Source organism: Rousettus aegyptiacus, unplaced genomic scaffold, assembly GCF_014176215.1.
Source record: "Rousettus aegyptiacus isolate mRouAeg1 unplaced genomic scaffold, mRouAeg1.p scaffold_m13_p_6, whole genome shotgun sequence".
Lineage (NCBI taxonomy): Eukaryota > Metazoa > Chordata > Mammalia > Chiroptera > Pteropodidae > Rousettus > Rousettus aegyptiacus.
Window position 1 is genome coordinate 22,519,255 of NW_023416309.1, and position 26,832 is coordinate 22,546,086.

A 26,832-nucleotide genomic window follows, 5' to 3' on the forward strand; every position below is an offset into this window, starting at 1 on the left:
ACGACTAGCTCTCTCAAAAATGAATGAATGCTAACGTCCCAGGTTCTTATAGTTTCCAGTCTTACCTTAGTGTAAATGAGGCAAGTGCATTAACTCTTTCAGGCCTTTCGGTGATCTATCAATTGCTGTGTAGATAATTAACTGGCACGCACCGTTTAATAAACTAATAGTGAAAATGCAGGCTACATTTAATGCAGAGTGTGATGGGCCATTTGGATGTTATTTTAATAAATATTTGAATACTTTTCCTGTGAACCCAATTTTTACTATTAACCATTTTAATAAATCTCTGTGTTATCTGGTATTATGTGGGGCAAATTTAGGGAGTAATTACACAAAATTTATAAATTATTAGGAATCTCACAGGTGCTGGGTCATTTTCAAATTCTACAAAGTTCATTAAATTGATAAGAATAGGACTTTAAAGAGGTTCACTTAACTTAATTTTCCCATGGTGTAACTTACTCTTCAAAGCCACATGGCAGATTTTACATGGCTGGAGGCCCACTTTATAAATGACTTCTTCTGTGCACTAGATAGGTCCCTAGAGACCTAAAATTGTCTATATAGCTTCCAGTCATCCACAGACTTCCTAAGCTTATTTACTGCTCGATGGCAATATTTTATTGATAAACTATATGTCAGTTTTTCAGATTGGGTCATTCGGTGTAATGTAAACTATTCCGATATTTTTTCCCTTTCTCAAAGACTGTATTCCTCTAAAAAGTTCTGTATAATATTTGTCCATTAGTAATTTTGAGAGGTGATGGAGGTGGGAGCTAGAGCTCTAGGGGTGGGGGTAAAGGATATAGCCAGATTTATATAAAAACTGATAGATGTTCAAGAAAGATAGAGTATTATTACTGAAAACATTAAATCAAGTCTTAATTCAGTGACTTGATATTAGCCTTTCATCTAAAACGTCATCACTAATGGAACAATATGAAACATTTATCTATTTCTGATCCTTTGGAAGCAATCAATCAGAGCAGAGTTTTTCTTTAACATTTGAATTTGACCTAGAGCTCTTGAGCCAATCTGGAAAACACTATGTTAAGATGAAAATAATAAAACTCAACAACAAATACTCATGTTCCTGATTTTCCTATTGGAAATTCAAAATCATGAAATTATTGGCAGGATGACTCCCAGTGTGATAAGTAACATATTTTAAAGATTTACATAATGTAATATAACAGAATCAGCCAGTAAGTGATCAGAAAAATCAGAGCTAGACCAAACAATGTTATATACATGGAAGAACATCAGCCACATTTCTCTGAGCAAAATTTGAACAGAATCTTATTTTTCCTGGTTGCGTTATTCTAACTTTTTGGGGGGATTGAAATTGTCTAGCAATAATTCAGAATCCTTGTAATAAAGTTATAAAAAGAATATCTACTTAATTATCACTCAAAAAGATTTAGTTCTCCATTTAAAGACTAAAAATGTAACTTCACAAGAGGTTGCTCTGAAATCGTCCTCTGACAAGGATTGTCAAACTCTATGAGCTAGAAGGGAATTGTAAAATTATTCAGTTCACCAGGTCATTTGCAAGGTGAGGAGTCTGGATGCAGAGGGTATTACCTGAGTGACTCAATTTCCTGTATCTTGGCCACATCTCCTGGAACCACTCTGCCGCTTGCTTGAGGATATGGGATTCTGAAAATTTTCTGAGATTCTACAGGTCATCATTTTGTTATGCTTTGGTATCATTTGGTTCTTTGACTATTTTTCTTGTGAGCGAAAGGTATATTTCCATAGGGATGCAAACTACTCTTAAAGTAGTTTGTATATACGGTGAGTTCAGAGCATGAGCTTTGCTGTCCAAGAGACATACCTGGATTCAAGTCCTGGCTCTGTCACTTGTTGACATTTGACAACCTAAGCTTCAATTTCTTCATAAGGAATATAGTTTTTCTTTATTATTGTGAACAAAATGAGTAATCAATAAATATTGCTCTCATTATTATCATTCAATAAATGCTTATTGGTCAGTTGAATCTAGAAAAAATGTTGGAGGCTTCACTACTATGTTTTAAAGTATATTTTCTTCCATATTATTAAAAATGTGAGTAGTGACAATATTTAGAGACATTTGTGAATGTGTTCAACTATGTTCCATGTTGGTAGCATTTCTAGATTTATAGACTTCATAACCTAATCCGTATAATACAGAAAAAAAAAAAACAGCCAAAAAAAGGTAATTTATTAACTTGCTGGTGAGTCAAAGGTAGGTCAAAGTTCAAGTGAGGTTTGATTCAGAAATTAATGGAGTATGGAATATAGAGTTTCCTCAAAAAATTTAAAAATGGAACTACCATGTGACTCAGCAATTCCACTTCTGGATATTTATTCGAAGAAAATGAAAATACTAACTCAAGAAGATAAATGCACTTGCATGTTCATTGCAGCATTCTTTACAATAGTCAAGATATGAAAACAACCTAAGTATCTATCAATGAATGAATGAATATAGAAAATGTGAAATATATATATAATGGAATATTATTCAGCTATAAAAAATAACGAAATCTTGCTGTTTGCAACAACATGGAAAGACATTGAGGAAATTATGTTAAGTGAAATTTCAGACAGACAGAGACAAAATCAGTAAGTCCCAAGGATGTATTGCACAGCTTGGGGACCATAGCTAACAATACTGTATTGTATATTTGAAAATTACTAAGAGATTAGACCTTAAAAGTTTTCATCACAAGAAAAATATTTTTTTGTAACTACATATGGTAACAAATGTTAACTAGACTTATTGTGGTGATCGTTTTGCAATACATACAAATATAGAATTATCATGTTGTATACCTGAAACTTGTTATATGTCAATTATACCTCAAAAAATTATTAGTTAAAGAAAAAAACTAAACCGTGTTATCAAAGATCACATTTCCCCCTGACTATCCTCTCTGCTTGCCAAAGTGTTTGCTTCATCCAAGGAAGCCTCAGCTTTGGGGAACTGAAGTCTTCCTAATTCACATTAAGCCATAGAGAGATCTTTTCTGGTAGCTCTCAGAGTTGAGGGTGGAGATTTATTTTTACAGAAACTCCTGGCAAACATCTTCCTGTGTTTTATGGACACTCACTGGGCTCTGGTCATTCTGTCAGAGATTGGACTTACTGACTGGTTTTAGCAGTCAGGATCCATCTCAGGTGTTGAGGATAAGCCAGCTTTTCATCACTAAACATGCTGTGTTGGGAGGGAAGGATACTCGAAAAGAAATTAGAATATTCTTACTAAGAGAAAAAGACAATGAGTAATTAATTGGTAGACCAAAATGTTCACCGTAGCTACCCAAATTTAGTGGTATGCCCCAAATTTGAGATTAACAGTTAGATGTAACCCCAGTTCTTTATTTTATATGTCATCAAATTCTTTGCTTTTGCACAGATTAATAATCATGGATATAGGCATGTTGGCATGGAGATATTTAAAGAATTACTACATCTCTATTTAAATTTTCTCAATCTCCTCCCAAAGCAGTGGCCTTTGGAAGAGTTTACCATTGTTGGATAGGAGGTCTAAATTAATTGTATTAAAAACACAGTACTTTGCAGAATTTCTGGAGGGTGGCATTTGAGCTTTGAACCCAAAGACAAATTATTTGCATTATTATATTATTATGTAACTGAATTTTCTTCTTTAGGAAAAAAAATTCTTATGCGAAATAGAAAAGAGAATGGAGTGAATGCATAATGCATTTGGCTGCATAATTTTCACTTTTAGCAAACCACAGTGTTGTTATTAATATGTAATCCTTCTTATTTTCATACATAGTAATTAAAAAATATTAGTTAAGTTGGACATTCTTTTTTATCAAAGAAATTTATGCTCTCAATTTTGACATCGTCTAAACACTATGGATCACACTGCATGAATCTCCGAGGCTACAATATGTATCCAAGCTGCAGTAGACTAAAAATAATTATGGCTCAAAAGTAGTTTGCATCCCCATGGAGAATATACACCTTACTCAGGAAAAGTAATTGTAGAACAGTGATGCCAGTACAACGAAGCAATGCAACCATAGACTCTCAGAGAACTTTCAGAATAAGGAATTTGACTTATTTTGGGCTTTATGATTTTTGAGCACACCAGGGCCTCATGATAGTTACTGAGCAGCCTGGAATAAGGCAACTTCGGGCCGTCTGTTAGCGCTCGATGTCATAGATTCCTTGACAATCAGATGATAGCTACAAATGCTCACACCAGAAAAATACTCCTTCACCCCAAATTTCACATATAATTTCAGATATTCCCTAAAGCTCATTTTCAGATAAAAGCATATATAAACCATTTTTATCAGAAGGCAAAATTAATGCCTTCTTCCTTGAATTGTAAATGTTAATATCTGGCTTCTTACAGGCATAGCTTTAGGAATTTGGAAGAACTGAGTTCATTGTTTCTCAAAATATATTTCTACTAGTTCGGTCTAGTAGGACTAAGAACATGTAAGGGAGCAAGAAATATGGAGCATTAATGTTGCACATAGTAGGTACAATGAATCTTGTAAAAAGTAATGAAAAATCATTCTTAGAATTCTGCTAAGGTACTAGCTCATCTAATGCCATAAAAGTTAATAGGTGAGTGCTTGTTAAAATAATTCTCCTTTATTTTATCATAAACAAACTACTTCACCACTATATAATTTTGGGGTTTCTAAATAAAACTTTCTTAATATGTGAATTCATTAGAATACACAAAATAGTTAAACTGCCTGGCTACTTTCCTTTAATTTCTTGCCTTTACCACTCCAGTGAAATGTTTTTCAAAATAAATAATAGATTATGTTTATGGTTGTATTCAAATAGTTCCTTGAAGAATATTCTTTACAGTTGGCATTTTCAGGGCTATTTTAATTCTGTCTTTTGATCTTTATAATCTCTAATAAGCTGTTTTCTAAAATCAGTGTTCTCACTGGAGATGATCCAACATGTCAACTCAAATGACTGAAAAAACACGATTGGTCCTAACACTGAGTGAAACTATGTGGAAAATTTGTAATGATTTGTAAACATTTTCACACTTATTATGATTCAGATATGGACTGTGGCCCAGAAAAGATTTGGATTTATTTTGATAGTCCCTGTAATTAGCTCAGCAATGTTTTTCTAAGTTATGATTTCATGCTGACTATTAGAAATTGCACATTGTTGAGATGCCACATGCAAAGAAGGTATGGTATTATATGGCAACAATTAAAAACACCATAAAGTAGATTAAACAGGATTTCAAACCAAGAAAACATAAAGTAAATGTGGCATAAATAGAATTGAGAAGGAAAATATCTAATCTTATGTTTTAGTTAAAATTCTAAGCACATAGCCCAATTTAGTTTTGAACAAGTAGAGCAAAACGAGAGTACTGATGAGAAAACAGAAAATGTGGACTTCACTCCTATATCGTTGGCATTAGTATGGAGATCAAGGATACATGTCCTGGCCTTAATGTTATACTTCCGATGTCTTTTCTTTTAAGATGCATGACAGGCAGAACTAGCTACATAATTGGGGGTTGGGGGCTAATACAAAATGAAAATTCAAGACCCCTTGATCAACACACATTTAAAGACATTCAAGATGGCAACATAAGAGCATCAATCCAAGCACAGGGTTCTGTGCCACTTCCGATCCCTGTGACAGGGGAAGGGAGTTGTAGAGATGCTTCCGAATCCTGTCTGCCCAGTTCCCCATCTTCCTGGGCTCTGAGGGGATGCTAGACCACGCCCAGGGGAATGGCCAGCCCTCTGTCTGGGTTAAGTTTTGAAGGCTATTGAGATGACAAGGGCTGCCCCTTCACAAAATCTATCCTCTAGATAGGTTGTGAGGATTAATGAGTTAATATCAGAAATTGCTACAGGGCAAATCTCACTTGCCTAAAAGAGCATAAAATTTTTATTTTTCCTTTTATGCTTTCTGACAATCCTTTCAGTCTGCCACTAGGCTTTTAGTGGAGCGTGTGGAAAATTTAGGACAGGATGATGAATCTTACTCAAGGGCATCTCGATAGCTTTGCAAACTTAATGCAATAATGTAGGTTTTGGGCCTTGTGTCGAGGAGTAAAGGAAGACAGCCGAAACTTCAGATAAAAGAGGCTATAACTCATTTATTGTTATTATTGAGGAGACAAATTATCACAATGAATTTCTTTTCATCTTAAAATTCCTTTTATCATTGCATGTCTACCTAATTTTGTTTTGAGCAACTACAAAGCTATAAAGATATTTGATTAAGTGTTTAAGCCCATATTTTTTTTAAAACAGCACATAAAGGATACACTTTGGCTCTTTTTAAAAGAAAGAAAGAAGACGGAGCCAGATTGTAGAACTAGAAATTAGGTAAAGGCCCAAATGAAAGTTGTTGGTACAGCTGGGACAGAACAAAGTTGCAACACCCTTTGCTTTGGCACACATTAGAGAGCCCATGGAGGCCAAGAGCAAATTCCTGCCCCACTGGCACAGCTGGGCTGTGATGCTGTGACTGTAGTCTTAGGAACCACCTGAGGGCAACTGTTCTTCCAAATCACTAGAAAAAAAGTGCTAATGAGGCATTTAACCCTTGCACTCCAACAATGGAGCTAAAAAAAGTTCTGCTGACTGCAAGCAGAGAACCAAGCCAGAGGCTGCCAAGGGGAAAAGGAGGAGGAAGCGAAAGCTGGAATGCCGTCCACAGTTGAAGGTAGTAGCGGCCGCCTGCAACGTTTACGCTTGGAGGCTTCTCTTTCTTTCCTCCTCTCCCCTTTGCAGTGGATTTCTCCATTTGTGAGTAGAAGTTAGGTGATGTCTTCAGTTCAAGAAACCCTTGGGGATGGAATGATTCAGTTCCTGCCTTCAAGGAGATTTCAAACTGGTAAGGGTATCAAAAGCATGCGGACAATGACTCAGAGCACTGTAAGGGAACTGAGGAGGAGGAAAAGAAGGGGGAATTTAAGAAAGGTTTACCAAGGGAGGCCGAGATGGGGGAAAATGGGCAGAAATGGGAAGGGAACACAGACTACATTTAGGAAAACTATTATGGGATACCTATCAAGTGCCAGAATGGAGCTGAGAACTTTCCATAAATTCATCTCCTGAAATCTTCATGATGCCTCTGTGAGCCTAGTGCTATTAGCTTCATTTTGAGATTTTTTCATGTGTGTTTCTTTAGAGATCAAAAAATAAATGATTAAAATCTTCAAAACAGCAAAACAACAAAAAGATTATAGTACACGTCCCTGCATGTAATTAAAAAATTAATACATCACACAATATATTCACATATCTGCTAGAATTGAAACAACTTGTTTTCAGATTTTTTTTTTTAGGACGAAACCCTGGGAAAGTTAATTAAAGGTGGACTTGTATCAAGTTTGAGGGGCCCTTGTTCTGCTGCATCTTAGTTGCGTGCTCTTAGCTGGCTTATTAGATAAAACAGCACTGTACCCAAGGGTAACAGAGCCCAGTAAGTGGCAGAGGAAGGATTTAAACTTAGGTCTGTCTGATGACAACGCCCAGGCTTTTAATAATGAGGCTGCCCCAGTCCACCGTGCCTGAGGTATGTCCATCTCATGGGTGTACGCCCACCATGGGGACCTGCTTATCACTAGCAGCAGCCATATATGCGGAGACAGAACCTCTGTGAAGAGGCAAAAGCCTTCCCAGGACACTCTGTGAAACTTTTTCACAGGTTTTTAAGTGATATATCCTGTATTCATGGTATGTTATGAAGTGAGAAAAGCATGCTGCAAAGAAAGGTACATAGTCTGATCCTATTTTTTTCCTAATAAAATACTCCTATATATCTGTTTATAGATGCTGTTATATGTTTATATAGTTACTTTGGGTACTGAAGGATGAAAAAGAAGGAAGGCAAAACAGTAGCTAGGTTCCTAGTGTAATATAAAAGGAACATACATAATAACAATTCAATCAAGGTAATCATTGAATGTGCCTAGGAATAAGGTTTCTGGGTAGCAGTAAATTAAAACCAATTTGTTTAGGTAAAGGACTGTGGGTAGTTTTGGCCCCAGATTCCTTCCTTTTGTTATTTTAATTTAGTTTTTGCTCTAAGGAAATAACAAAACAAATAAACAAAAAAATTTCCCCAAATCTGCATGCACTTGATTGTGCCTGTAGGTGTACAGCTGATAGTGACAAGCACTCTGACCACAGGGGTCCCTGCCTCAGGCCTCGCAATGCCCCTCTGTGCTTCTGAATGGGGAACTACCCACTCTGTTCCCACGGGACAGATGCCAGCAGTGATGAAAGTCCCTAACCACACACACTATCCCAATAGAAACAGTAACAAGGGTGGAGGGGACCCTGGAGGAGCTTGAGAAACTGCAATGTGCCCCACACCTGTTTAAGGGGTGCAGCTGCTACAGTCCTGGAGATCATTGCATTTGCAGAATGGTGAGCCCAGTATTTCTTCCAGTTCTTGTAGAAGAGCACAAAATTGAGGTTTGTATGTGAAAAATCTTCATTGTTACCAATTGGCACTAAATCACATCTGAAAAGGTCCTAGGAAAACCACAACATTTGCAATCACATGTCATTGTGCCTTGAAGGGGAAAGGGTCTAGTTCAATATTTTGACAAGAGCTCAGGAAAGTTCTAGCATATGGCTATCGGGTGGAACACAACATTGGGTGAGTGAGGTGGCGGGCTGGGGTGGTTGGGATGGGGAAATCTGACCATAAAGTTAATCACAAAGTCACACATTGGGGAAAAAAGTAGCTGTGGTCTCATAAGAAGATATCGGTAATAACTTTTGTTAATTTCTCAGTTTTGCTGTGTGTCTATCTTTTCCTAGCTATTTATTATCTCTGATCAATTGTTAAAATTGAAATATGGAACTCAAACACTAGGAGGGTCACATGAATAAAGAATGAAGACATTTTTCTCTCCAACTCGTAACATACACGTGGATACATCTCACACATCTCAAGTGTGTAGAAAGATGGAGTGTTGCTTTGCTCTTTTTATTACTTAAGAGTTTGGGATAGGAATGAGCTGAAGTAAAATATTATAGTGCATCATTGCGTGTTCTGAATTCCAGCATAATCCAAATACCTCCCACTAAGATTTGTCATTCCGCCTCCAGGCAGGACTTTTCTTAAAGTGTTTTTGACATAAGAGCACCTGTGGTATTTATTAAGCACTCTTGGGAATAAGATTTCCTTAAAAATACTCGGAAAGTTATCTCCTCTTGAATGAAGTTCTATATCTCCATCAAGAAGATGAAGGTATAGCCTTCACACTGATATATCATAAAGGGCAAGAAAAGTAGGTTAGCGTGCAGGGAGTAGAGCTAAGTCTGTGCCAGCAAGTATTCACGAGGTATGCCTTATATAGCTCAGGGCTTAATATCAGGAAACTCTCTTCCCCATTCTGCGTATTCAGAAGAGGGACTCAAGAATTCTGGAATATCAAACTCTATTAATTTTTAAACACTACTAGAAACTACTGCTTTTAAACATTGAAATATTAAGATTTGTTCTGTACCTAAAACTGATATTCTTATTTTAGAAAGTGTTTCTTCACCAACCATCACATTCTTTTGCAAGGAGCAAGCTAAAAGGGAGTAGTTTTTTTTCTAAATTGCGAGTCTGTCTTCTCTGTTTCAGTTCAAGCCAATAATTTATTTTATGCAGTCACAGACCAAGAATTTTGAAATTTTTGAGGCATTACTGGGAATAAAATATTCTCCGTGTTCCCAAAGATGCATTTCTAGATAACACATTGATTACTACATTCCGAAATGGATATTTCAGGTACTTTGTCTGTCTAGCAGCCTTATATTCCCACCTATTTGTCTGGGTAATTTCTGGCTCCAGAAGAACATATGGGCCATATTCACAACTTCTACCATTTTTAGTGTTTATCTTTATTCCGTCAAATTTCTTAAGAGTCTTTCCATTTCCCTTCTGTCTCTTTATTCTCTTCATTTTTCTCGAATGTACTGATTAGTAATTCGTTTTCATAAAGTTCCAGTTTTAAAATTTGTAGGATGGGCCAGCACGGTCATAAGAAAATGGTAAATCCATAAGCTAAAGTTTTAGTCCTTGCTCTGTCATTACTTAATATTAACAACTTGTATAGTTATTTAACAACCTCATGCCTTAGATTCCTCACTTACCAAATGCAATGAAAGCAGTTTCCTCTTAACCAGCTCAGAAGAAATACAGTGGTAATGAATAAGGTACATAAATTAAATTGAGAGTTGTTGGAAAAATATAAGTTCTTGACCTCATTCTGCCAACAGCTCTCTGTTTGCAGCCTGTGCTAGTAACTTAGATTGTGCTTTGCTTGGTTTCTTTAACCGAACAATCTGAGCAATAATTTCTTTCTCTACCCATTTCACAGAGATGCCTGAGCCTCGACAGATAATTGTGATACTTCGAAAAGACGAACATTACTAACAATTTAAGGCAATGTGGCCAAGCCTCTGGAATAGAAATAGTAATGAGCGCTATGGTAATCATTGTCCTATTAGGTGCAGACATCTATGCTTTTGGTTAATTACATGATCTCTCATAATATTTTTTACTGTCTCTGCAATGTGGGTATAATTATCTCTGATTTTATATGCAGATCGAGAAATTAAGACTTGATGTGTGAAAAACTAATCTAAGGATACAAAGCTAATGAAAGGCAAAACCAAAATTTTTACCTAGTCTGTTAATTTTCGAGTATTACCTTAATACTTCTGAGTGTCACCTGTTCATGCATCAAAGCAGATAACTTCAGAAATTAGGACCAAATAAAGTAGGCGAATGTGGCTTGAAATGTAAGTTTAAATATAGATACATATGGGAGTACATTCTATGCCTACTCTATGTGATAGAAAGCAGATTATTTGTTGCCAAGGGCCAGGGTTAGTTGGGGGCTAGCTTGGAAAAGGCACAAGGAAACCCTTTGGGGTGATGGCAGTGCTCAATGTCTTAATCATGGTGGTGGATACACGGATGCACACATTTATCAAAACTCATTAATCCCCAAACTTAGATAAATTATGATAAAGTATAAATAAAATTTAGATAAAATAGAAATTATGTCTCAATAGATTTGATTTTAAAAATACAAGCATTATCATCTACTTGTCTGATTGAGCAAGTTCTTTAATATACCTAAGTCTCATATTCCTTCTGTGAAAATGGGGATACTGGTGCTGCTTCCAAAATGTTGATAATTCATATAAAAAGCTTACTAGCAAACTTGTCCATAGCAAGCACACAACACATGCTTATTCAACAAAAATACATGTCAGACAGTGATCTAGGTATGGAAGAATCAGTGGTAAATAAGAGAAAGTTCCTGCCCTCATAAAGCTTATGTGCTAGACTTGGAGAAACAGACAAAAGCAAGTAGACAAATAAATAACCAAGATACTGACAAATAAATGACCAAGATACTGTCAAATCACTATGAAGACAGTAAAATAGTGATAGGAAAACGAAGATGTGAAGATGATGACCATTTCCATGAGTGGTTAGTAAAGAACCCTGTGAGGAAGTGTTTTATCAAGTGAGATCTAGATAACATCAAGACAGCAGCTACAGGAAATTCTGTTGGCAAGTGTTGCAGGCACAAGGGACAGAATGTCCAAAGTAATCAGAGTGGGAGCAAGGTTCTGTTGAGGACTAAAGAATGGGAAAGACGAGTAAGATGTGAGTTTGAATAGCTCAGCAGCGAGGTAGTCTGTCTATATTATGGGGAGACACTGGAGGAAATTAAGCAGGGGAGTGATGTGTTCTGATTTAACTTATAATCATTTCTTTGACTTCTGTGTAAAGTATGAATTCTAAAAGAGTGAGAAAATCCATAGGGAGACGAGGCAAGAAATAGTAGTGCTTGGACTAGGAATTAGAGATGGTGAAACATGACCAGATTTGGGACCTATTTTAGAGTAGAAAAAAAAACAAAATTGCCAACAGTTTGGATGTGGCAAGGGATAGAGAAATCGTTTTTTTGGCTTAAACCACTAGGTGCTATTTACTGGTTTGACATTTACTGATATTTAGTTATAATAATTTTTCTAAGAAGCCATTTGGTAGGCTGTTAGGTATTATGTCATAAAGTGTTTCTGGGCTAACTACTGATATGAAAGTGTTTGTATCCAAAGAGGTAGTTTGGGGTCAAACTTTTAGCTTTAAGTTTTAAGCTGTCTATTAGGTAATTAGTTGGTTGTGCTGAAACTATTTTTGAAATCAGAAGAGTGTGTGTGTGTGTGTGTGTGTGTGTGTGTGTGTGTGTTCACAACTGCATATACAATGTTTTCTTGATTCTGCAGAGCTTTGCTTGCAAGAGTGACATTCAAGGGCAGAGCCTAGAGTTCCTTACTAATAGGGGTCTTGAGGTTGCCCCTTGCTCACATTTGTACCATATCTTACACTCTGCACAATCTTTACATAGTAAAGATTTTTCCCAGTTGTGGTTTCCTCATTATTGTTTTATATTTCTAAAACACCCACAATTCCCTAGTATCTCTGGAATGACAGGTGGGAAATTGTCCAGGAGACTCCTTTAATTTTCTTTCACAGTTTAGAATTCAAAGGCTGGAGAGGTCCAGAGTCAACTTCACATTAGTTGAATAATAAAGCTTTTCCTTCCACCTCAAATTCCTTCCTCCTTGGCTGTTCTCCCTACTCCTCTCTGCTTGTGCTCCCTACTCCAGGAACTACTCGAAGTTTCACTCAGTGTGAAAGACTACTCTTGGATAAATCAAAGAATCACAGTCCCCGAGGGTCAACTGACAGCTGGTAGAACCTTTAATTCAATAATAATAAAGTTATTGCCTTCCTTTGGGCACATACAGACATAGATATTGCAAGTTGGGTTCCAGACCACCATAATAAAGCAAGTACCCCCAAAAAGCAAGTTGCAATATATATATATATTTTTTTTGCTGGTAGAGGGTCTTGCCTTCAATTTGTAAGGAAAATGTAACATCTGAGAAGCACGATAAAACAAAAATGCAATAAAACAAGGTATGCCTGTATTACCTGCCAGTGCTTTATAGGAATTCTTTCTTAATCCTTCCAGTGAACTCAAAAGCTTTCTTGAACAAACTTGTAAAGCTCTTTTATTGTGCACTTCTAATGTTTGAGTACATAGGCTCAGAGAGTAAAGTAATTGACCCAAGGCTACACAGCCAGTAAGTGATATAAAAGGAACTTCAACTCAGGTCTGTCCGGCTCCAGAGGCCAGATTTATAACTACGAAGCTATAGGACCATAATCCATCTAAACTTTTGAGTAGGGGATGTTACAGAAAGATTCCCCAGGATCTTGACTGGTTACTAAATGAATTACCGTGATGATGACTGTGAAGCTTAGAGAACATCTTTATTAAAAGCTAGTTTCTGTGTCACTTATGTGGAACGATCTGTTTGTTCTGTTTTTGGCCTTTCATCAAAACATGGAAAAGAACATCACCTTCATTTTTGGACTCAAAGAAATTCATTCGATTTTCTGTTGACAAGTATTTTTTTAAAGTGCATATTTAACTCATTGGTATTAATTCACTAAAAAAAAAAAACTGTCCATACATTGTTATATGCCCCAAAGCTCAGTCATATTGAATACTTGTAATACTTCCTATGCTTATATGAGGTATTCAGACATGTGATGTTCAGAAAATTAAGTTCAACAAAAAGGCCTTGTCGATTGACGAAAGCACAAAAGACTATTTTCCAGATTCGTGTTGCTTTAAGGTCTGGCTGGAACTTGTGAAAGGAAATGACACACACACATACACACACACACACACACACACACACACACACACGCGAAGGGAGAAAGGGAAGGAGGGAGAGAGACAGAGAGGGAAGATTCACGTATTCACATTATATTTGTATTTTTTTATTTCTGGCCTGTTTGAAAGCAAGATGTACTACAAATACTCTTTAAAACCATGATCTCATGAGATTTTTACCCCATTTTGGCAGTATGAAATATTTGGTTTATGTAGATGACAAACATTGGAAGCTGGCTCTAGAGCCAGTCCAAACAAAGCCAGCAAATTTTCCATTGCTACTTGCAAACTTTATTTTCTGGAATGGGGGCCAACATTATTCACCTTCCTATGACAACTTGCTATTCAGAGACTATGTCTTTATGTGACTCAGATGTACTTCATCTGAGTGATGGAGAAATGAAAGTCTGAATCCCAGATTGCTAACAAAGAGATGCAGATGAATCTATTAAAGTATATCTCCTCGCTGTTTTGTTTTTGACTTCCACTTGGCATTTTTTCTTGCCTCTCAGCTTTGAAACTTGAGAATAAAATGCCTCTGGAAACAAAGCAAAGTGAGCTGAAGTGTGTGTATGTGTTATACAGAACACCGGGAGTGATCTTTGTGCCATGCACAGCTACAGCTGTCACAGATTTTTCATCTACAGTAAGGTCAGCCAGACAAAAAGACCCAAGACAACACATTCAGCAGCATCTTTGTTCTCATCGCAGTCTAAAAGAGGTAACTTGTAGTGACTTCCAATTTTGGTCATAGCGATTTTTCAGCACATCATTGGTTCAGATATTAATTGTTGGTCAGATGGGGGAGTTCTTTCAAGCTTTTCAAATAAAATAAATGTAGTTGTCATTAAAGATGTTAACCCCAAAGCTCTAGAGATAAATCACTTAACTCCTTATGTTAGAAACTGATTGGTTTACTTCCAAATTGTTTTGTGAGAATAAGGATTAGTTATGAATTCAAAATGTTTTTCAAGTATAAGGAGCATGCTCTTATTCAGAATTTGATTAGATAAATTATTATAGAGATCTTTTGCTTTAATGTCTTCCTTGTAGCTTTCCTCACCCCTTTCCACATCAAATGGCTGAATGGAACCAATCGTTTACTTACTAGGTATCTAAGGTACAGGTAATAAAATGAGATTTAGAAATTGTTCAATGATCAATGCTATCCATCTTCTAATTATTCATGGTTATTTAAATGTAAATTTTTTGCACATTTTTTCTTTCTATTAACATTAACTGTAACCCAAACTAAATAAAAATTAGGGATATTTAAATCTCGGTCTTTAAATTTTGTGATTTCGAAGATGATTTGGAAAGAATCTTTCTCTTTCTTGAAGCATTTTTTTTATGACAAAGATGTTTACTTTTGGTGATTAAACAAAATGGAGAGTGCCAATTTAATTTTTTCCAGTAGACACATTTTTTTCAATGTTGAACTTTAATTTGAATGGAACTCAGTGTCTTCTCCATTTTCTTCCTAAAAGATTGTTTTATGTTCTGTCTACTTGCACAATATTCAATTTTATGATATGTTCTAAGGAAAGAAACTTTACACCATCATACCAGGACTAATACGAAACAGTATTTTCCTTGTGCTACTATTTACCTTTCTCTTTCTATTACTCAAGTGGTTGTATACTGAATGGAAAGAGGTAACACAAACCTTCACAGACCTGAAAATCCATAATTAAGAACTGCATTTGACAAGAGGTTTTTTTCTGCTGACAAATAAATGTCACATTTAAAAAGAATATTATAAGAAGAGTAATAAATAGGCAAAAGAGCAAAAATTGTTCCTGCTCTTCTTTGTGGCAGAATTATAGAGGCTTTTTTCTTTCTTTCTTTCTTTCTTTTTTCTTTTAAGTACTTACAATGACTACACTATTGACTCGGCATGCAGATCAAAAGACTGACAGATTTAATTCATGTTTCTGTGCCATACAAACAATGATATGTACAAGCCAATCTGTGCTGCTTTCAGCAAGTAATTGAAGGTAGTGCAAACACAGACTTTAAAAGATCAGTGGTGCCCGACTGAACCATTCGACAAAAAGAGATCCGACAGCTCATATTCGTTTTACTGTTTCGTTGGGATTCTGTTTTGCCTGCCCTCTGCCCTGCCCTTACTCTCCTGGAATTAATAGCGACTAATAGCCTGTGCATTGTGTCAACAGAAATGGATGCGCACACACACACACGCACACACACACTATATTAACTCACTTGTCTGCTGCTGGGTGAAGAGATAAGCTCCAAGAGTACACAAGAATAATCTGAAGACATTTGGAAGTTAACCATAAGAAATCAATGTTTGCATAAGCTTCCATTACCCTGGCAGCTTTTGCTCTGTAATGCTGGGATGGTTTGGGTAATGAGGTAATAAATTCATCCACGAATATATAAAGGATGACCCTGCAAGATTTTGACATGACATTTTCTGTGAATCTAACTTGGTTGGAAACTACAGGCAGCATTTTTCTCCAGTAATTTGTGTACTTGATGTATTTTTTTTTTCAAATTGCATGTTGCCAGCAATTTGGTTTTTAAATACAATACTCTTTTGAAAAGTACTGAAGAAAATGAATAGAAAATCACCAGCATCATAGCAAATTATCCTAGGTCAACACATAATGCCTTCATTTTCCAGATGTCTCAATTCAAGCAGCTACTTTGGGCATTTTTGTCTAAGGATGCTTTTAAGTATTCCAAGTTTAACAATACATTTTCTGTTGTGTGTTACCATAGGCTAACATCATTGTATGTGTGTCTTCCACATTAAGGTTCCAAAAGAAATGAATTTAAATCAATGTACTCAGACGCAGAGTTTTGCTGAATGTTTCCAATGAATTCTTTGTTCAAAAATCCTTGCCTTTACTTAAGGGTCATGGGTAATTTTTCATGATTCTGCCTCAATTATAAAACTATAATTGTTTTATGATAAAAGATCTTAAAATATAATTTCCAAGTTTTTTAATGTCCAGAGTTTAAACATTTGGAGGTCATCTATGCTATAATAATTAATCAATAAATTGTTTTAAGAATATTGGGTCTTTGTTACAACTGTCTTAAAAGGAGTTACATAATGCTGGTTATGAGAGTTACAAAACCAGTTCATTGCAGGAAAAAAAATTGAATTATTTTAAAAGCCAGCCTTCTGCTTTCAAAAAAGCAAAAGCAACAAAAAGTATAATACTTTTATGCCAGAATAATTATAATTCTAATCCTATCCTTTCAAATTTAAAAAAATAATATCTTTTAAAAAGTAAATAGGAACTTTAATCCATTAGTCATTGTGGAATGAATATATATGTATTCAATTTTTTCTTCTTCTATAATGTTGTGGAGAGCACTGTGTTTGCTAAGTCTTTTCTCTGCTTTGGGTTTCTTCTGTGGATTTCTTAGAATCTAGAAATTTTGAGTATAAAAGTATAGCATATGCATGTTTGTTACAACACAAGTTAGGAAATGGTTAAGTAACATTACCAGATCACATGAGCTGTTAGTGGCAGGGAGAGAAACTGACAATAAGAAGTGATTGCTAAAAGCTTGAACAGAACGTTGAAATATTTGAAAACTATGAATGTTAGAGATAGCAAAAGAAATTGAGTGTATTTAGTCAAGGAAAGGGCTTAAGAGAAGTCTGATAACTGTCTTTTTATTTGAATGGTTGCCATGTGGAACTCTACATGAGTGTCATCTTAAACAGTTTGGGCTTCTATAACAAAAATTCTACATAGACTGTGTGGCTTAAACAACAAAATTTATTTCTCACAATTTTGGAAGCTGGAATTCAGAGACAAGAGTGCCAGCATGAGGGGTTCTTGGTGAAGTTTCCCTTCTTGTTTTACAAAAGACCATCTCATTGTATCCTCATTTGGTAGAGAGAGAGAAAAGAAGCAAGCTCTATCCTGTGTCCTCTCAAAAGTGCACCAGTCGCATTAGGAAGGCTCAAGATTCATTATCTAATTACCTCTCCCAAAAGTCCCATCTCCAAATATTACCATATTGGGCATTAGAGTTTCAACATGCCAATTTTGGGGAAACAGACATCCAGCATATAGCAAGTGCTCTAGAAAAAAAGAAAGAAAAAGAAAACTAGGGTGGAGATTACAGCATAGCAGGTGTGGGATCTTATTGAAGAGGAAGGAGGAATCAGCAACTAGAAATATTCAACAGCGATGTGAGCTGTGTTTCAAGTACTGAACCCCTCTTCATTGAAGAGAACCAAGGGGATGCTTAATGGCTTTTGCTCAGGGATTCTGGATAAGAGTTAGCTGCAGAGAAATGTTAGCATATATGAGAAACTCCTTCCTTCCTCAGGACCACATTTCCTTCACACTAGGCAATACAAAGAACCCAACTCCATAAAGATAAGGTTGCATGTATACATCATTTTGAAACTTAAATGACATTGTAATAAAAACTAAGAGAAGAAACAAAATTTATTCTGGTGTGTACAGCTGTTTAGATAAAACTTTGATTATCAAAATATCAGCAGCTCTTTTGCCTTGCCAGGTGTAAGGGATACTTTTAATTCTACCAAACATAGAATCCATAAGCTTCAAAGTCATCAGTGGGAATTGTGGGGGTTTTGATTTTGCTGCTACGGGTTCTGTGTCCCACCTCAGGGTAAGAAGCCACAAGGAAGGCTAAGGAAATGGGGGATTAAGTGTAACACACTTGATTAAGTGAACTGTGTTCCTTTTTTTCAGTGCAAAGTCTAATCAGTTAGTCTATATATGAAAGCATTGTAATAATATGATCTAGAAGCAAACAAACATAAATCATCACTTTGGCAACAAACCAAACCAATAGGGAACAAAGCATAGAGGTAATTCTTAGGTGGTAGAATAATAGCATAACCAAAGATGACTTTATGTTATTCCAGAGAGAGAACAGGGTTGAGCATTATTCCTAAATACTGCTATATCTGCAAAGGTGAGATGATGATTATAAATCAGGATGTTACAAAGAGAAGAAAAAGCTAGAGCTAGAGACAGATGCTCCAATTAGCAAGATATCCATTTCCAAATTATTATGTTTTCAAATAAATTCTGACATGCAATTGCAGAACATTGGAAAATAATACTAAACCAGCCCAAGTAGAAACAGGAAGCAAATCTTGGCAGAGCTGTATGCCCTGAGCATATAACTAATAATTCATTCCATTGCTGAATAGGGGATGGGAGTGGTGATGAATACGACGATTTTAAAAACCAGCCTTCAACTTGAGATGGTTTTCCCAAATTTAGAGTTAGAAATTAAAACTGGCAAAGTTAAAAAAAAAAAAAAAGCATTTTGTAATTACTAAAGCAGATAGCTCAATGAGATAGTTTAAATTGACCTATAAGGACCCTCATGTTCTAAAGTATCAGATATAGCTAAAAAGTCTTATAAGCTTAATTTCATCCTCTGGTACATGGCAAGCATCAATAGTCATCTCAGAAAATCTATACCATGCCTACCCACAAACATAAAATTCTGTTTTCTTTTCAGTAAGTTCATTCATGCTATCCAGTTGGGACCAGTGTAGGCCCACAAAAATATTAACCCCACTCTCAGCCTTTCCAACCCCAAATACATACAAGACAGTTTTTCAGAGAGGAAGAGAACATGGAGATGCATGTTTTGACTTGAAAAAGCTCTGCTCTTGATAAAGTAGAGGGGAATGAGGAGTAGATAGTATTTTTCAAAGTATGATCCCATGTAAGAATCAGCAGTATTGCTTCCTACCAAAGTAGTTACCTAGAATCACCCCAGACCTATAAAATAAGATTCTGTGGAGGTTGGACCTGTGTTTTAAAGACTCTCACAAGGATTTCAGTACATTATCTTTTGAGTATCATTGGTTGAAGTGGAAGCATGAGGGTACTCTCCAGCGTCCTCCATAACCTCTAGAATTTGTGAACATTATAAAATCAGCCTTAAGAAATGACTGCTGGAAGTAAAAGAAAAGAAAGCCAACGGAGATGAAATGAGAAAGGAAAACATGAAAAATGACAAGTTTTAAGATAAAATAATTTGAAATCTGAATGTCTGAGTATGACATATGTAGACATAAGCTATTGAAATCAGAAGCAATGGTTTGGGGATAGAGTAAGGGAAGGGTATAGAATATCTGTGTTCTTCAGCTGTCATTTATGTCAGCCTATTGCTTGTCACTGGATATAAGCTAAGAATCCCCTTTGTATAACACAGCCATGAATCTTTGGAAATTTTTACAAGCACGTTTACGTGCCATTTGACTCAGCTGAAGCTTTTCTATCGGAGTTCAGTTTATACAGCTATTGCCAGTGTGATATTAATAATGATATTTTAGGCCAGGCAATATTCAAAACCTTTTAGATGTACTATCTCAATTAATCTTTTCCATGCTTCTCTGAGGTAGATGCTATTAATCTTCCTGTTTTACAGGTAAGGACACCAAGGCTCAGAGAATTTGAGTTCTTGGTACACGGTACCAGTTACTCAAAAGCAGGACAAGGCTGTAAACAGAATACTCACTTCAGAGCTTGTGTTTTAAACCAGGATGTTATTCTGCCTCCAATTTTGGGACTACATTATATAGCAGCAATCAGCAAACTTTTTATGTAAAAGGCCACATAATACATATTTTTAGGTTTTGTAGGCCAATACAGTCTCTGCCATTATAGATGAAAGTCATAGACAAACTGTGTACAAATCAACGGGTGTGGCTATGTTTCAACAAAACTTTATTTACAAAAATAGATGGCAGGCTGAGGTTTGCTGTGCTGTAATATTTAAAAATGTCCTTCCTTGTGGATATATAAATGAATGACAAGTTTCTGTTTTTAAGGAAAGATTTTACATTCTCTTCTCGTGTAAATTTCTGCCCCTTCTAACAACCAAGAGGCAGAAAGGCCTGTGCTTCGAGGAGACTTCCAGAAGTGGTGATGGGTTTGCTTTGAAGTGTTCACACTGTCTCACCTAGTTTCTCCTAGAAATACAGGTTTATAAAACAGCCAGCTGGGCTCAAAGGGAGGAGGGGGACTCTCTCAAAGGGAAACTGATTTTGCATTTGGAGAATGTATTTCACCTGGGAGGTGATCACACCTGTGATCTAGGCTTCTTTAACTCCATACTTTAATCCAAAGAGGTGTTCAAACCAAGCAAAATGAATGATTCTGATAACTAAATTGGTATGTGCGCTGTAACCTTTTTTGCATTGTGAGCACATGTTTCAACTGAACATTGTTTGAAAATATTTGCTTCCTATTTCATCAAAATGAGAAGACCTTTCCCATCTAAACTCAGATGGCCTGTTAATGAGCGACTTACAAATAATAAATATTATTGATAGTGGCTTTCGGAAATTCTCTAAACTCTCTGGAATTTGGTTTCTCTCCATCTGTAAACTGGGACTATGACAGCTGCCATTTCCACAGAACTGGGAAGATTGAATAGAGGAATAGACACTGAAAAGCCTCATAAGTTCAGAGAGCTAAATAACTTTTGTTGGCAATCATATTTTTTAAATCATTCAGGGTCAGGTAAATTATACTTACTCCTTGTATGGAAATGTGGGCTTTGGTAAGTGGATGACAGCAAAGTGGGATTTTCACTGTAAAATAGCACTGGACAATATTTTCAAAAGTTCGTATACAAGTCCATTCGTCACAGTCATTACAGAAAACTCTGGAACTGTTTGAGGGTAAATCTATGTGCACTGTGAAAAGGGACTGAAGACCTTCAGGCACACTGTGATGAATATGGCAAGAGTGGATGTTGGCTTTGAATCCAGATGCCTCCCAGTGATAACTGCCACTTTATAAATATAAATGATTATCCATGTTTTTAAGAAAAAGTATAAAGGAAGGAGTTGTCATTCTAACAAAACTGGGAGAAGCCGTACTGTCCTCCCACAAAAGGGTTGCCAGAGGGGGTGATTCTTTTCTTTTACTTTTTACAGACTTTGCTTTGGGAAACATCAGCATTTATGTGGACAATGGCATGGATTCTTCTGGTTACCAGAAACTGTTTGGTGATAATGGGGAGACTGCCATCCACATAAAGGAGACAAAGCAGATGAGATCTGCATGGCTCCTCGAGGTGTCCACGAATTAAATTCATAGCTTGAGGAATATTTACTTATATGAGATTCGAGTGTCTTTTCTTTTTGGGGGAGGAAGGAGTTTGGATTAATGAAGCTAACGTAAGCATAATCAGGAATAATGCAAAGAGTGATATGATCATGGTTCTTCAATAATAAACCCACCAAAATGTTCTGAATAATGTAAAATGTCTAATTCTTATTATAAATTCTCTATTTACTGAGAACTTACTCTGTGTCAGTAATCGTGATAAGGGCATTACATAAATTATTTCATTTATCTCACTCTATCTCTATTTAGTAGGCAATTTTATTTTCTACATTTATACAGATGAAGAAAATGGCCAGAGGCACAAAGCTTATAAATGGAATTTTAACCCAGATCTGTCTGATGCAAAAACCATAGCACTTAATCACTAGTCAGGAAAAAAAAAAAAAAAAAAAAAAAAAACAAGGATAACAGAGAACCGAGTTTGGTTTATATAGAATTGTAACTAAGGAAATAGAGCTCATGAGCAACTTTGGTGCTATAATGAAAGGAGAGGGTAAACATCATTTTTCTTTTCTTCAGAGAAGAAACACAAGAGGTCAGAGTGGATGACATATTCCCAGCTGAGGTCCCCTAACCAGTGTAAACATCCCCTCCTCAGACTTTCCTTTGCTGCTCTATCAAAAGAAGCACCTGCACATTATTTTTTCTCTCAACGTTCTGTTGTTTCTATCATATAACTTTTCATAATTTGAAATTTTTCATTTACATATATATTGATTTCATGTTTCACTCATTACACTGGGAGCTCTGTGGGTGCTGGTTCCTAGGTGGCTTTGTTCTGCATGTCTCCCCAGCACCTCATAGTCCCGGGAACATAGTAAGCACACAAAACCCAACAGTAAGAATTATCTTTATTGAGCACTTACTAGGGGCTGGGTGCTTTTCCAAACTCTTCACGTGTATAATCTCATTTAACCCTCGCCGTGTCTCACTGCTCACGTTAGACTCAGAGGGAGGGTGTAACTATGCTCTGTGAGGTTCTTTTACTTATCACTGGTTCTTTTCATTCTCTGTCCTGCAGCTCCACTGCCTGACGTTTAAACATGCTTTCTTTACTAGGTCTGCTACAAAACTGTTCTTTGTTTATTTATTCTTCATTATTTGCTTGCTTATTATATATGCATATTTTTATATAATATAATGTATCATGTATAATGTACATATATACAAAGGGATTTATTCTTTCTCTTGTGAAGCTGGGCTATTTTTGTTGGACAAATGTCAGATAACACTAGCCATGAAGCAGAATCAAAATCACTTTATGTACCAGCTTAAAAAAAAAAGAAAATGAACACAGCTTCTGAGAGAAAATAATATCAGAAGAAGGATGAATAAAGTTCATTTAATATACAACTATTGAGTTTCTGGTTTATTTATCCCTGTGTTTGTGAAGAATAGGAGTGAAATTCAAGACCCAGTTTCACCATTAAGAAGTTTACAATTTTTAAAGTTGTGGCAGTATGGGCATTCTTGAGAACAATCTTTTGGGCAGATGAGTCACATGTCCTTTGAGACTTACCCAAAGCTCCTGACTTACACATTAAGTCAGCTTGCTGGTGAAACGCATGTGCAAGGAACTTGTAAATAAATACCACAACAACTACCCAATGTCATATGAGTGGGGAAAAGGAGCTTTGATGACTAACAGCAAATGTTTAATATAATTTTACATTATCTTAGAATTAAATGGGAGAATAGAAGTTGAGCAAGATTCTAGGTTGGAAGATCTGGGAAGGATAAGAAGGGAGACAAAAATTATCTAAGCATTAGATAAAGCCAAACTAGTTCAAGGATAGATGTTGAATTATTAATACGATCTTGTACGTAGTAAATATTCAATAAACATTTGTTTTGACTGATTTGATTTCAAGAGCGCTTATGAAAAGAAATGTTCTCCCTCTCTACCCACATGTCAGTACAAGTCTTTCACTCAAACAGAAGGAAAGATTAGCTGTTTATTTTTAATCATCTTGAGAACAAGGCGCCTGCAAGAGATTGCTTTATTCTCTTATCTTCCTGCACCATCCCACGCTTTGACTATCATAAATCATTCTCTCTCCCTTCCTCTGTTCTCTGCCCATGGGACCTGTGACTTCCATTCTTAGACGCATCTATGCCATATGGGTAAAAGAACAAAGTGAGTAGTCATTTCCTTTATCTGTTTTTATAAACAGCCCAGGAACATGAGACAGGATCTAGGAAAGTTTATGCAGGAAAATGAATGACGTATTTGAGTGGGGGGCTAAAGCAGGGAGTGTGACTGAAGGAGATTAGAGGTATCACCTTAAGGGGAGCTTAAAGGGAGAGTCTCATTATTAAGGGATAATTAGAATTTGTTTAAGATTTAAATTAGTCTGCTTTGCTTTTCACTCATTTAAAGAGAACCAATTAAAGGCGGACCCAAGAGCCTATAAAAGATATGAGTCTAAGAGTCAGAATCCCCACATTGAAAATATTTAGTGGTCACTGGCAGATGTGCTGCCAAAAGATATTCCACATCACATTTCTGTCATGCTGAGGATGGGGGAACCTCTGAGAGGGGCTTGCCACACAAGAGTGGATCTCTCTGTCTTCCCAAGGTGAAAATCCGGGACGGGAGCTTTTGGAGGAGTTTGATTTACTGGAATCTGCATTAGACAATAAGTGATATTTTTGATCACTGGTTTCCAAATTATCTAAGAAGGGCTGTAGAGATTTAATTGCTCAAATTGGCTGTAGAACACATAGAAAAGAAGGCAGGTTGTCATAGCTTTCATAGGACCAGAAGCTTAAATGTTTGCGCACCACAACTGCATCATAGGATGGATAGAAGAAAGGCAGTAATTACAAGAAGCTCTTTTGGATGGCATCGTTTGCCTGCAACACATTCTTAATAGCTGTTATCTCAGGCTATATTAAGTTATCTAGAATAACATGTTCTTTCTGCCTCTCTCTCTCGTTCACTCTTTGCCTCTTCCTTCCCCTCTTTCTTTCTGTTTCTTACCCTACCCACTCCAGAAGAGTATAAAGTCTCTACAATTCTACAATATATATCTATATATTGCCATCCACTCCACCCCCCTGCCATTGCTTCCCTCTTCCTTCTTCTTCTTTTTTTTTTTTTTTTTTTTTTTTGGACTAGCAACTGATAAGATTTGTGCATATTTGGATGTTAAACTTGTAGTAAAATATTTGACTCTTTGGAAGTTGAACAGGGCCTAAAAGATATATAGATATATGATAAATAGTTTGGAAAGGGTCAGAAAAATGACACTAAGCAGATTTATAAATTAAGCATCTGCCAATAATGTAATTTTGTTTTAGTGAACATCTATTGGAACAAGAGTGTTTTATTGAATAGTTGGACCCTTTAGTAGCCTGGGAAGAGAAATAGTATTTTTGGGTGGGGACAGTGTTTTGCAATTACTTGAGAATTACTCTGTTCCCAATCATGGAGAAATGAATTGAACTTGCTTTATTTAAAACAAACAAAACTACACCATATCACTTATATGTGAGATATAAAAGTAAAAGCAACCAACAAACAGAGACTCATGGACATGAACAGTAGCCTAGTGGTTACCAGAGGGAAGGGGGAAGAGGGGAAGGGGAGGCAGATGGGGTAAAAGGGGTCAAATATGTAGTGACAGAAAGAAATCTAACTATAGGCGGTGAACACACAGGGCAATATATATTTGCCTTACTGTTGAATTGTATACCTGAAATTCCTGGATTTCGTTAACCACTGTCACCATACTAAAAAAATTTTTTTTAATTAAAAGAATAAATTACATATAAACTTGTTAAAAGTTTCCTTATATAGTTAGAGTCTTGGTTTTATGGGGTAAATAATCCATAAATGTAGATATAAAATAATTCCTAAAGATATTAAATGCACAATTTAATATGAAAATGCTATTGTTGTAGTTGACTAAGTATATGGATTGATACAATATAAAACCAATGTTTAGCAAAAATATATGTTTATTAAAATATATAAATCTCAATTATTCCAAAAAATAAAAATAAAAAATAAAACAAAAAAAAAACAAAACCAAAAACCAAAACAGAACCAAAAAATACACATTAAAATAGAATTGTTCCAATGGAAACTGAAGTTCTTCTCTTCCCTTGATTCTGTAATATTTTCTAGAGATGTGGCAGAGACCTCAGTAATTTCAGAATGTTAGAACAATAGGGAACTTGAGAGACCCAGCTCAAGGGAGAAGAAGACGTTTTGAGGGCCAGAATATCTTGCCTAATGGCACACCACAAGGGGAGTCAGGCTTAGAATAGGAAGAACAGGACTGCATCTGAAGTGTGGCCTGGGAGAAAGATCAGCCTTCGCTTGTGCTGAACTTTTACATGAGATAACAATTCTTTCTGAGCCTGTTTCCTCTTGTGCAAAACCAGACATTCTAGCAAGGCTCGGGTGAGAAGTAGAAAAGATCCCTATAAATTTTAAAGTATTATGCACATACAAAATGTGCAGATGGGAACATATATGAAGTAATTGGGTAGGAACTTGTAGTTCTCTTTTTTGTTTTTTTCCATAAGTGAAATATTAAGCCAGGATCTGCTGGATTCACTGCTGGAGTTATTAATCCTTTTGGGCTCATGTACTTCTATGGAAAGTTGATCCAAGTAATGGACTCTCACTTCAGAGAAATTGGCCTGTGCCCATGCGCACATGTGCACACATACACACACTCACACACACACACACACACACACACACACACCCATACATTTCATACACACGTATGACTTCATGTCTTGCCTGCCTCTGTTTTTTCCAGCATGGCATAGTGGTGCGAGCATATATTCTAGAGACTGGTAGACGTGGGTTCAAATTCTAGCCCTGCTACTTGCCAGGTTCATGATTTTAGATAAGTTATTTAACATCTTTGAGCTTCAGTTTAGTTTCTTCAACTGTAATAAATGGCTAACACCCACCTACCACATCCTAGTATCTGTTTG